Source organism: Nannobrachium achirus (genome assembly GCF_963921795.1).
Source record: "Nannobrachium achirus genome assembly, chromosome: 18".
NCBI lineage: Eukaryota > Metazoa > Chordata > Actinopteri > Myctophiformes > Myctophidae > Nannobrachium > Nannobrachium achirus.
The window spans coordinates 52,848,084-52,862,016 of NC_137825.1; the positions used below are offsets into that span (position 1 = coordinate 52,848,084).

At 42.6% G+C, this 13,933-nt stretch overlaps 2 protein-coding genes across 11 annotated transcripts in view; one reads left to right on the forward strand and one right to left on the reverse strand.

Annotated features, from left to right (window-relative positions):
- Positions 1 to 13,933, reverse strand: part of kansl1a (KAT8 regulatory NSL complex subunit 1a) — a 249,505-nt gene that overhangs the window by 116,004 nt on the left and 119,568 nt on the right. The window lies entirely within an intron of this gene.
- Positions 641 to 13,933, forward strand: part of LOC308303717 (microtubule-associated protein tau-like) — a 59,697-nt gene continuing 46,404 nt past the window's right edge. For all 10 annotated transcript variants that reach the window (XM_080748191.1, XM_080748193.1, XM_080748196.1 and 7 more), the window contains exon 1: positions 641 to 711. The gene's annotated coding sequence lies outside the window, so the exon portion shown is untranslated. The remainder of the gene's footprint in view (positions 712 to 13,933) is intronic.

Sequence of the window (13,933 nt, forward strand, 5' to 3'; positions counted from 1 at the left end):
TCACCCACACATTCATACACCGGTGGCGGTGGAAACCATGCAAGGCACCAACCTGCTCACCGGGAGCAACCTGGGGTTCAGTGTCTTGCCCAAGGACACTTTGACACAGGAGGAACCACCAACCCATGGGTCATTGGCTAACCTGCTCTACCTCTTGAGCTACAGCTGCCAACAGGTTTGGAAAAAAGGTTTGGAATAATTCACTGACTGTGCAATGTAACTAGAATATAAGAAAGTTTCAAGATATAGGATATAAAAGAATGTACTTCTTAAAATAAATGTATCATGCCTGTTGCTATAAGGTATGGCAACATGACTGGTGTCTTGCAAAACACCAGTCATGTTGCCATACCTTTTTCTGAACTGACGCCACTGTTGATATGTCGGCTGTAGCCTACAGAACATGCACGGTGGCTTTTATGTCTAATAAGCCTCTCCTTAATGAATGACGTCAGATTCATTTGAGCGTTTGAGGGTGGCCTGCCATGCCAACAGTTTCTGAGAGGTAAAAAGTGTTTCAGCTCCTGTTTCCACACTGTCAGGAATATGCCAGGGAGGAGGAGCAGGAGGAGACGGGGGCTTCAGAATGCCGCCCAACAGCGCCTCCCTCTCAGCCGGTGGCTTTCCCCTGAACTGCACGCGGGGGGAAGAGGACTGGAGGACCGTGCGCTCGGAGAGTCAACACACCGCTGTCTGTCTGCACACACACAGGTAAGAAAAGAAATAACACTACTATTATTAATATCGGAGTCATCTCCTGTCAACGTCGTCGCGATCTATCCCCATATCGTTAAACAATGACCGCGCAAGGTGCCAAGATGCGTGCCAAAAAAAGAAAAACGAGGACCGTTGTAATTCTTAATCGGCATTCGTCTTCTTGTCAGTTACATTTTTCCATGCGAGGTGGGAGAGGTTGGGCCTGTTTGCGTTACACGTATAGATATTTTCACGCACATTGCTGAGGAATGGTAGGCTACTTGTGGTAATTGATTACAGTCTGCGATAATTAATATCCCCCAAATCCCCAAATAATCAGCTGCAGAGCTATTTATACCTGCATGGCAATGAAATAAACGTTTACATTTGCGTGCGGTGTGCATCATATCATATGCGCAACAATAAACACTGAAACGTGCGTTTTGTTGCTGCCATTTCTGTCCCAAAAACGTCGTCTCTTTTCTAGGCTACTGACACAACCACATTATTATTTCACCTTCTATTGATTTATTTGAGGGAAGAAAAAAAAAACGCCTCCCTTCTTTAGCGGATCGAGATCCAGAATGGCCATGGATGGATCAGCGCTGGAACAAGCCTGATCTGTCATTTACATTGATAATCTCCCTTTAATGGGAGGGGGACACGAGAATACGGCGGCGTTATAATGACATTTGCTCCAATACAGGCGCTTATAATTCCCCACCCTTTGTTTCAAGACATGTCTCTTTTCAACGCAACATGAGCGCCAGTTGTTGTGTGTGTGAGTGTGTGGACGCAGAAGCGATGCTTTCCCTTCCCCCCCCCCCCTTCCCGTTATTCTGGATCTTTCGCTCTTTTCTTGCATCCGAAGGCCTATAATATACGGGGCTGATGTGATGTCATGGCCGTGCCACAGACAGACAGACGTGGTCTGGGGGAAAAAGCTAGCATTTCTGAATGTTTTTTTTGTTCTGATTGCACATGTAAAACGTCCCCTGGAGCGGGTGATCGGCGCGGATGCACCTGACACTTGAACATTTAATTCACGTTTCTTGTTTGTCTTTCAAAACGAGTTCAGTTGGGGAGATCAGATGGATGCGGCGCACTTGTGCGCAAATGCCAAGCCCATTTTCTCATGTGATAAATAGTGGAGGCAGTGCCACAGTAGTGCATGCAGGGCTGCATGCAATAAATGCAGTCGCGCCGGAGTGCTCTAGTCTGCTCTCCTCCTCTGTCTGGTGGTCTCTGCTCCGTGCATTGCTGCAGATTAGAATGCACGTTGACAGCCATTGCAGCGGTGCAGCGCTAGCTGTTCTCTTCTCATGATGACAGAATGGCTATGTTGTCAAATCATCTGTTTCGGTGGAATCTATGTGCATGTTCACGATAAGAAAAACAAAACCGACTTTGGGGAGGGCATAGACAGTCAATAAGGGACGGTTGCTTGTGTTGGTGGCTATAACTGCCTGGTGTCGGTTTTTATTTTATACGGAATTATTATAGATTTTTACTCCCCCTTATTCCTATGTTTTCCTCTTTTTTCTTCCCTACTTATTTTTATATTGCAAAGCCAAGCCTACTTGGGCTTGGGCTCCATTTCTGCCATGGACACACCTCTCTCTCCCTTTTGAGAAACCAGTGTGCTATATATTGGGACACATTGCGTACTTAGCCTATATTGATTTTATTGGCGGTTTATCTTTTCAAAGAAGGGTCTAAGGTTCTCATTTAAGTGAGTGTAAACAGTGTAAATTGACCTACATTTGTACACTCTCGGAGTTGATGGGTAAACAGTGGTGTCAGTTCAGGAAAGGCTAAGGTATGGCAACATGACTGGTGTCTTGCACGCGCGCAACAAGACACCAGTCATGTTGCCATACCTTCGCAACAGGCATGATGAATTTATTTGAAGAAGTAACATTTATGTTTCTCCCCTGTAGCCAAGGTATGGCAGCTGCCATAGCTTGCCATACCCAATTGACGCCTCTGTGCGTAAATGAACGCTGGAGGATGTTATGGTGTAGGCCTAGGCTGTTCCCCTTATGAGAGATGTTTGAATGTTTTGATAGACACAGCCCTACAAGTTTCTACACTGCTTCTGGCATGGGCCGGCCCTGGAAAAATGCTCTGTGGTATGCAGTGCACATGGTGGAGAGACTATATGAGGTGGGCTCCTCCCTGGTTGTATTATGCTGACAAGAGGAGTACCACTTAATTGAACCTGAATAGCAGGGTCCAAGGTGGAGGGGCCTTAATGATTTTATGCTTTAACTATTATTGAAAAAATAGCAGAAATACAAGCTAACAGCACTGCAAGCTTGTAGATCTGCTATTTTTGAAAAGTCGTGAAAATGTGTGCAAATCTTTGAATATTATGTATGTAGTTTAAGCAAACTTTTGTAACCACAGTTTTGCTTCTGGAGGGTCCCTGGAACTAAATATTTTGAGACGGGGAACTGTGGCCAAATACATATCATTTTGGGGATCCTTCACATATAAATGTTTGAGCACCACTGACATAAAAAACATAGGTTTTACAAAAAAAAAAAAAAAAAAAGACTTGCACAAATGTTCAAGATTTTTCAAAAATAGCAGATTTACAAGCTCGCAGCGTGGCACTCGGTGCCGCGCTGTGAGCCTGTATATCTGCTATTTTTCAATAGTTAAAACACAAAATAACGCGTAATAATGCGTTCCCAGTCTAAATGGGTTGAACCCCAATTGAAGAACATTCATGGGGGGCCTGCAGTGAATCCTTATACCCAGGGCCCAGAATTTGGTGCAACACCCCTGCTGAATAGTTCCAGGTTAATTGCATCTACCAGAATAGCAACCCTTAGTCGGAGTGAACAAGTATCGTTTGCATTTAGAATTCATGGAGACGTTACTTAAATAGGTATAAGCTAAAATCTGTACTAACCCAATACTTAGTTTGAGGACTCTGTTCATTGGCTTAATGCAGTGGTTCTCGGCCAGTCCTCAGTTAAATGGAGAGTTGGTAACCAAATGGACCCTTATAGATCTTTAGCTCTTGAGAGCGTAAAATGAATCCAAATGGACGGTTGGGGTCCATTTGGTTTCATTTTACAAGAGTTAAAATGAATGTTAAATATATGCATTAAAACAATTAGAAGATTAATAGAGGAATTGTTATTTTGATCAACATTTGCTGTCAATTTGCATCAATACAGCATAGAATTGTGGACAAAATCTCATCCAACGACAAAATGTTTTTTAGTCTGAGAGGTCAAATCTCATCAAATGGTGGTCCATGGCTCAAATGCCGAATAAATAATGGGCCTTGATATGAAAAAGCTTGAAAACCACTGGCTTAATGTGCTCTGGACTAAATGATGCCAATGCTGTATCATGTGTCGTCTTGAATGGCATAGCCTAAAAGCCCTTGGTAATATGAACTGAATCCACTCTGAAGTTCCAGGCAAAAGGTGAAAGGTCTCCACGGTCGGGGCCCCAGGGCTTTTCAACACCCTGCCTGCAGTGGAGATTAGATCGGCAAAAATAATCTTTCAAATCACTTCTACGCATTATTACAGCCAGGCTTTTATATACAGTAATTCTTTAATTTACTGTACTTTCATATATACCGATGTTTCCTGTTGAGATTGGCAGATTTCACCCAGGTTCTTTTTCATCTCACTCATGTAACTTTGTCTGCTGACCTCACTCAGCAACGAAATAAACTGAAAATAAACAAAAATAATACAATTCACAGGAGGCAAGCAGTGATCACCCCATGATGTGCACTGCAATGTAGTTTCAAATGCACTACATTGCAGGCGCTTTTTGAGAGTGAAAAAATAAGAAGACACATGTGATCTGGGCAGCTTGCCCCAGGAAATGTGCCAATCTCAACATGAAACAACGGTACTAGCATGCATAGGCTATAACCCTGTTTATAGTCAGTTTCTTGTGTTGTTATTAGCATGGTTGCTATAGGCAACACGCTATTGTTCAAGGGTCTGAGAACCTTTATGCCAGCTAAAGTGAACCTGTTTTTGAGCGGTGCTAACCGCTCCTATAGACCGTTTTTTTACCAAAACTATGATGTCACAAATGATGATGACATGAGTTCGCTAGACCAATGAAACACTTCGATTCTGTTGATCTGTCCATGATGTCATAGTCACAGAGGCACTCGATTGGTTCACCCTGATTTAAGAACGCGTTTAGGCCGCGTAAAATACGTCATAACGCGTTTAGGCCGCGTAAAATACGTCATAACGCGTTTAGGCCGCGTAAAATACGTCATAAAAAATTATTGAGCGGTGCTAACCTTGAATTTCAAAATTATATTAGATGAATATCACTTATAAGCGATAAAATAACCACACTTTTAGACAGACTGTGGAAAATCTTACAGGTTATAAATGATAGGCAGGTAATACAAGTTTAAAATACAAATGAACAGACTTTGAAAAACTAAAATATTCATCTTCTGGCCTCTTCTCGCCTCTCTGGAGGCCTCTCTGGAGGTAAATAAGGTCACTTATCATTACACTATGACACTCGTACAAGCTACAATCCGTAGCTTGGTCAACTAACTGATGAGAAATGACAATAAAGACTTATATAGTCTGAGCAGACCTCTAGACTGACATCATACACAACAAAAAGAATATTGCCATGCATGCCTATCAACACTGATTTGCGCAGGAATTAGTTTGCACCGCTCACTTCGCACGGGTGCGATTTTTTTTGTTAACCTTTTAACTGAAGTTATCTGGATTTTTAAGGCCAGATAGATGCAATGTAATGTCCAATCATGCTTTACTTGACGTCACAATATCTAATATAAATGGTAAGACGGAATTAATTTCCCAGTGGATCACTTGCGACTCGCGTCAGGGGAAATCGCGCTTTTTCGAACGACCATCATTTCGACCGGAGGGTTATAGCGACTCACTCCACGGAGGTTAGGGCGAGGGTGAGGGTTAGAGTTAGAGTCGGGTGTCGAAAAGATGACATGTAGTAACAGCGACACGCTCGCCTCGCGTCAGGGCAACCGCACTTGCGGTTTCCCAGAATGGCACCTTCCTAGTTGTTAAATATTTTGCAAAGTTACGATTGATTTATTGAATTATTCTCCAAATGTTCTCGATGTTTTTAACTCTCAAATACCTGGAACGCGCCCGAGTCGCGTTAGATTTATCCACTTTAACCACTATTTTATGCCTTAACCATTGAAAAATAGCAGATATATGCAAGCTTGTAGATCTGCTATTTTTGAAAAAACTTGAAAATGTGTGCAAGTCTATGAATATCTTTGACCCGATCTTTGACCCGACTTCTAAATCCTTCCTCTAAATCAGTGGTTCTCAAACTTTTTCGTGTCAAGGACCCCCAAAATTACAGGTATTTAGCCACGGACCCCCATCTCAAAATATGTTGTTCCAGGGACCCCCCAGAAGCAAATATTTGAGTTACAAATGTTCGCTTTTAAATAGATATATTCAAAGACTTGCAAAGAAAAATCATGATTTTTCCAAAAAATAGCAGATCTACAAGCTCGCAGCGCGGCACTCGGTGCCGCGCTGTGAGCTTGTATATCTGCTATTTTTCAATGGTTAAAGCAGTCAATAATCCTAGGCCTAAATGGGTTAAACAAATCTATCCAATCCTAGAAAAACCCTAAAAATCCCTGCACTGGGAACTATACCTAGACTTAGCTGTCGACTGTCGTCAACTCAAGACAGTGCCTCTGCCAGAGGATGCAGCTCAGAGAAGCATTTCTGATTGCCTATACTCTCATTAAGTGGAAGAAGAAATGCCACAATGGCTTTTAAACTGCATTATTTAATGCACTTAATTGGCACCATGCTGATAGTGGAGTCTGGCTCATTGCACCAACTAGGCTTCATTACAGTGCAAGACAAGGGTATGTGCAGGGGTGTCACACCAAAGTCTGGGCCCTGGGTACAAAGATTCATTCACATTTTGTGCTTTAACTATTGAAAAATAGCAGATCTACAAGCTCGCAGCGCGGCACCGAGTGCCGCGCTGCGAGCTTGTAGATCTGCTATTTTTGAAGAATCGTGAAAATGTGTGCGGAATATTTCAAATCCTTCTAAGGTTTCTATGTCAGTGGTGCTCAAATATTTTCACGTGAAGGACCCCCAAAATGACATGTATTTGGCCCGCATCTCAAAATAATTAGTTCCAGATGAGGGACCCCCGGAAGCAAAATTTTAGTTACAAATGTTCTCTTAAAAAGTACATCATTATATTCAAAGATTTGCACACATTTTCACAACGTTTCAAATATAGCAGATCTACAAGCTTGCAGCGCGGCACTCGGTGCAGCGCTGTGAGCTTGTATATCTGCTATTTTTCAATGGCTAAAGTATAACATAATTAAGGCCCCTTAAGTCCCGACCCCCCCCCCCCCCCCCCCTTGTGACGCCCCTGTGTGTGTGTGTGTGTTGCGAAGCAGGTCATATAGCTGCAGGCCTTGTGTACATATTGGAACATGCAGCAGCTGCAGCGTCTGGGGCCATTACTTTAGCAGGATGTGCCATGGCAGCGCAAGAAGAATTCCTCATACGTGGGCTCCCGCGCACCTCAAGATGTTACACCCAAGAATGTGTTCGCGCGTGCAACGTTTTAAGCCGGAGAGTGTCTCACAGACACCTTGTGAATCGGGAATAGCAATATTCCTTTAGGCCGATACATCCTCATGCTTAGTGTCAATAGGGGCGTGGCTGTACATCCTGGAGTTGTGACAACAAAGACGGAAGGTGTCCAAACCAATAAGCACCAGGCCCCGACGGCTATCAAGCAAAGGTTTAGTTTCCGAAACTATACAGACGCTGCCGTCAGACGCTGAGCAAGCCACGCGCGGTCCGCGCCGGAGGTCGCTTTACTCCCGAGTTCTCGGCTTTGGAAAATGGAGGCCCGTTTTCACCGCTCATCCTCAGCCCCCATGCATCTTACTGCTGGGGCAGACACACGCACACACACGCACGCACACACATACATACACATACACTAGAAAAGGTAGAGCGAGTTTGAGCCACTTCTCTGTCTCTCCCTGCCTGAGGATGGGCGGCAGGGTGTACTGTAGATATGCGGAGAGGAGGGAGCCGGTGAGGAAAAGTAGGTCAGAAATACAGGAGCAGTCAAGCATGAGGGCAGCAGCATCCCTTCTACTAAACTACACTCACGGACACTAGCAAAGCATGCTATATCCGATGGAGCGAGGCCATTTTCATTTTAATGTTTCACTCTATTGCAACAGCAAGAAACACGCTTGCACCCGGTTGGACTTTGAGCAAATGATTGTGTTATTATACTTCATTTAAAACATATATATATATAATATTCATTCATTAAGTCTGTTAGTCAGTCTGTCCGTCACGTCACACTTTTGCCCTAGTCATATCTCTGCCACCGTTGGCCCTATCAATGCCAAACTTTGCACACACACTCACTCACTCACTCACTCGCCAATCACAACCTCCACCCCTCATGGCCCTCTTCTAGCGCCACCATCAGGCCGATTTTTGCAAAACACATTTTTGGACCCTGCTCCTACAGACTTTGGCCTAAAATCACACAAAGCGGTACACAGTATCTCTAAAGTCATGTCATCAACATGGATCTGTTCCATTTACCAGATTCCCTCCTGATTGGCTATGCGACCTGACGGTCGCTTATCTCCCAGTCTTACTGGTAAAATTACTTTGAAAAATCATTGAAACCATGGAAATCTTAGATTTTGGGGGAAATGTTTTTTTTGAAAATGTTTTTGAAATAATAATAATAATTAAAAACAAAATGTAGGAAACTAATAATGAAGGGTCCCGACCCAGTGCGTCCGAGTGGTCACCCACTGACTCCTTACTGTTTGTGCTGGATGCACATGCAGTAGTGGTGGAAAAAAGTACTCACATTTCTTACTTAAAGGGATATTCCACTTTCAACAGGGAAACACCTTATGTGCTTTTCTCCGCACACCCATTGTAACTTCAAACTTCATTTGAACCATGATAGATTCATTTAAAACACCCATTATGTTTTCTGGTGACTCATACTACCCTCCTAATATGTGAGCAGGCCGTGTTTTATCCATAACTTTTTTCATTTATTTTTAATAATTATTTGGGAAAATGGAAAAAATGAAATACAAAAAAATAATTATTAATTTAAATGAATCTATCATGGTTAAAATGAAGTTTGAAGTTCAATGGGTGTGTGTGGGGAGAGGCCCTGGGCCTGGAGGGCCTGGTAACATTTACATCAAATATCTAAATATTGAATCAAGCAAATTAAAAACTGTTCAGGGTGTTCATAAAAGCCTGATTAGACGACAAAATGACCAAAAGTTCTTTTGAAAGTGGAATATCCCTTTAAGTCAAAGTATCAATAACTGCAATGTAGAAATACTCTGTTACGAGGAAAAGTCCGGAATTCAAAATTCACTTGAATTTAAAAGTACAAAAGTATTGGCATCAAAATGAGTACCAAAAGTAAAAGTACTCTTTATGCCGAATGTCCCATTTCAAGTTTTGAAATGTATAAACATCTTTTGAAAATAGCAGATCTACAAGCTCACAATGCGTTGCGTCTCGAGTCACGGCACATTGTGCATCGGCTATCTAACAGCAGACATACGGTACAAGCTCACATCACAAAAGTAATGCCTCAACTCTTAGTGCTCGTCAGGTTGGGGGGTTTAAAATATGATTATTTTGGGGGTCGCGGCCTGAAAAGGTTGAGAACCACTGCTTTACACCACTGGGCGACGCGTGCCAGAAACCTCTCGCGATTGCTTTTAAGGGTAAAAGTATTTTTTGACCGTGCAGTCAGTGCCCTCGTTGTATTGCATTACAGCTCGCATTCAGGGGTTTCTCAAAAAAAAACCTCCCACCCAATCTGATAAGCTGGGGAAATTCGGGATCTTGTTGCATGCTGGTTCTGCTGGAACTATGTCACTATCTCCGCGCTGACCGCATTCCTCCTTCCAGAGAGCCATCTGAGCAGTTTGTTTGAGAGATCGAGGCCCGTGCCAAAACAATATTTTCACACGCTCCTCTGGAGCCACGAGCCACATCAACAAACTATAGGGATGGGACGATATGAAAATCTCATGTCAAGATTATTGTGAGGAAAGAAATCGCGATTTACAAAATTATCACGATAATCAAAAAATCCATTATCCTGGGGCGGAACATTTGCCAAAAATAGCCGATCTACAAGCTTGTTGTGACGCGTTGTGAGCTTGTAGATCGACTATTGTAGATTTGATAGAGCAGTGGTTCTCAACCTTTTCTGGCCGTGACCCCCAAAATAATCATATTTTAACTGGGGACCCCCCACCCTGACAAGCACTAAGAGTTGAGGCAATTCATTTTGTAGCTATAGGCCTAACACGTTTTATTGTGAAAATAGCAGATCTACATGCTCAGCTATTTTCACAATTTCTGCTTCTGGAGGTATTAAACAGTCCTTAAATGTCACTTTATACACCCGCTATACACTTAAACTTTATGTTGGTTAGTTTACTGTTGAGTGAGAAAACAATGTTGCACATTAAGTTAATCATCTGGGGACCCCCCAAAATAATTTGGGGACCCCCCTGGGGCTCCCGACCCACAGGTTGAGAACCACTGTGATAGTGAAAAGAATACAATTTCATAAGTACTTTTGACCAATTATGTAAGCAATTTACCCCGAGTGAGAGGACATTATGCTCTCATAATGTCCTGAGTGCGGGTGTTATCGGACGAGGCGCAGCCGAGTCCGATAACACCCGCACTCAGGACATTATGAGAGCATAATGTCCGACCCCGAGTGGTAAATAGCTTTTCTACCACTTTTTCCCGTATACATGAAAGAAAACACATAGTTGTAACTTGCAAGGATCTTAAGTTACAATCATTATTGCCTATAAAACTTCCGCGACGACAGCAAATAGTTCCACAAACAACATCTTCTACTCACCACCAGATGACGCCAACTCCATGCAGAGAAAGATGTCTAGCATACAGCTAAGCTAACGTCAGTTAGAAGGACCGTTCCGGCCGTAAATAGAGGCTGTTCGCTTCCAGAAAGGCATAGGTTCAGAGAAAAGGGGCTTTAAAGTTGGCGGATTGCATTGGATCCAAATAAATCGGCGACGATAGTACGCACGTTAGTAAACATAGGACCGCTGCGACCTTCATTTGTTGGTTGGGGGAAAGTCCCCGGATGTACACTGAGGCGCATTGATCTCGGACACACAACTTTGCGGCAGTGGTCCTCTCATAACCTCCGGAATTTAGCCAATCAGAATCCAGTATTTGAACACGTGACTCGAAAAAGTGGTAGAAAGAGGGTTTAAGTGGTACCAGATATGCAGCTCGGCAAGTAAAAGGTGAATTCATCCCAGTGCATGACGGAGGACGATATCATAAATGAAATCTCCACGATACGATTATTGTGAGTGTCTTTTTATCACGATAAACGATAATATCACTTATCGTCCCATCCCTACAACAAAACCCTTGAGTCCCCTTCTCCCTCATGAGGCAGACAAAGACCACTGTCATGCTCTTGTTATGTTTTCTTTTTATGGGGCAGGTGAAATGCGCGTGTCTCTGTGCGCACGTGCACACGTGTCTGTGCGTGTGTGCGAGTGTGTGTTTGTGCGTGCGCGTGTGTTTGCCTGTGTTTTTTAGGGCCGATGCATACTCCACTTTTAGAGCCAAGACGAGACCGTCCTTAATTCGGCTGTTCGGTGCTGCCGAGATTTTGTGACTCCCCGAACCGAACCAAAATAAATTCGCCTCCAAAAGTGGAGTACTATACATTGATTGATTGATTGATTGATTGATTGATTGATTGATTGATTGATTGAAGACCAGCAGACTATTAGAAGTTTGCATGAAAAGGTACAGTTTCATGACAGTACTGTTCACTGGTAAAAGGTCAACTAAAAGGAGATCCAAGAAAGCCTTACGGCTTATTTACATAGGAAACCTTTTCTTAACTCATATAACATTGAATGACAGACAGACACGGTACTATGCAGAGGATATCATCAATAGGAAAAACAGTCGTGGGTTTTTGAGTGTTCAGTGCTATAGCAAACCACTGAAGCAGGGGCGTCATTTGGGCCTCCAGGGTGTTGCCTTGGCAACACCCTAGCATTTCTGAGCATTTAGAAAAAGAAAGTAAGTCTCTAGCCCATTCCTGTCAAGAGTTATGATTTTTTAAAGAATTAACCGACTGTTCACTGGAGTCAATAGATTTCACACAGAGACCAGGTGACGACAATTGAGTTGATTGATTGGAATGTTAAGTGATCAGCTCTCTCCCTCTTGTCTCTCTCGCTGGTTGTCTGGCTATGAATATACTGTACATACCTGCAATATCCAAACTGTACTCAACATATTAGGCTTGAAAATTAATTATGTTAAGAACATTTTGAAAAATAATAATTAAAAAGGGTTTAAAATGTAAAAATATAAAATTTTAAGTATTATTATTCACTGATATTCCCTTATTGTTGTTAAAATAATTATTGTTCTTCACGCGCGCGGACAAACTCCATTCCTTGCAACACCCTAGATATTGGTCAAATTACGCCTCTGCACTGAAGATGGTCTTCTGATACAATCTTAACCCCGTAATGTTTGACAATGTTTGACTAAGCCCCCATGCTCCCCCCCCCCCTTTCTTTTTTTTCTGCCTTTGTATTTGATGTTATGCTAACTGATATTATCCTAGATAAAGTACTATGTTCTATCCGTCTGTCTTTCAATGTTATATGAGATACTTAAAGTGTGGTTCCTGTGGAAATAAGCCTCGGCTTTCTAGGATCTCCTTTTAGTTGACCTTGTACCAGTGATTTGTACCGTCATGAAACTGTACTTTTTTCTATTGCAAACCTCTAACTTCTAAAATTCTTCAATCAATCAATCAATCAATCAAAACCCAGATAAATGCTTGTAATTGGCTTTGGTTACGTTATTATGTACGGTAATAACAGATGGATTGATAGCATGTGGATCATGTACATCAAAGTTTTTCCCCCAGCTGCTATTCCCTACAAAAACATTTGTGGTGATAAATCTAAATGTTTCAGAGGTTTTCCTGTGTTCCGTAAAGCAGTGGATCCCAAACTGTTTAACCCGAGACCCAAAGAAGAAATTACAGTGAAGGGACCCAAACTAGTGAAAATAGCAGATCTACAAGCTCACAACCTGTCGCTTTGCGCCGCGTTGAGAGCTTGTAGAACGGCTGTTTTCCCTTGTTTGCTAATTCATGGAATTTCTCTTTGATTCCTTCATAAAATTACAAAAAAAAAAAAAAAAAGTTTTTGATTCATGAAAAAAAAATCCTTTTTTGGGAATGTTTTTTGAAAATATCTTTGAATAATAATAATTGAAAGACTAAATGTTGGAAATGGAAAAACAAAAACAAGGGACCCAAAGAAATGTGTCCGCTACCCACAAATGGGTCCCAACCCAGTGCTTGGGAAACAGTGTTGTAAAGTAACAACAATACGCAGCTACACGAGGTTATCAGATAAGGACTGTTATGGCTCTTATCAGCCTTGAGTTTGTTTGCCTGTCGCAAGGGTCTTCAACAGGGGGTCCGGGACCCCTAGGGGGTCCTCAGTGTCACTACAGGGGGTCCTCCAAATCTTTGTGTGATAGAACATTCTTTCTCCTTTTTTATATTAACCATTTGAACCCTAGTGTCCATATTCTAAGAACTTTAGCCAAAAAATAGCAGATCTACAAGCTCACAATGCCTCGCAGCGCGAGGCTTGTAGATCGGCTATTTTCGGCAAAGGTTTGGTGTAGAGGTGAAAAAGAGCAGACTAAGTGCAGAGTGAAAGGTCAAGTTTATTAAGTATTCACGGTTCAAGTGGTTAAATATCTGAAAACACGAATTGACATGAATCTAAAATACACTGACGATCGTGTTCGTCAAACAATGAAACGATATGGAATCTATGGAAAGGTTGTGGGGGTCCCTGCTTCATCTCTCTCTCTCGGCTCTGTGGGTCTCGGAGTGCTCCTGCAGAGTGTGAGCTGTCTCTTTAGGAGGATTGTTTTCTTTGGCATGCGCGCTTCTCCGCTGTTGTTTGGGTCCTGTCATGTGTAATGCCACAATGGGTGGCTTGTCAGGGTGGGGGGGCTCCGCCGACTACTGCGAGCTTGGACCATTCATTAGAGTCTCTATGGGACACACAAACATTGTGCTACCTTCTTGCCTTGCCAGTAGAGTT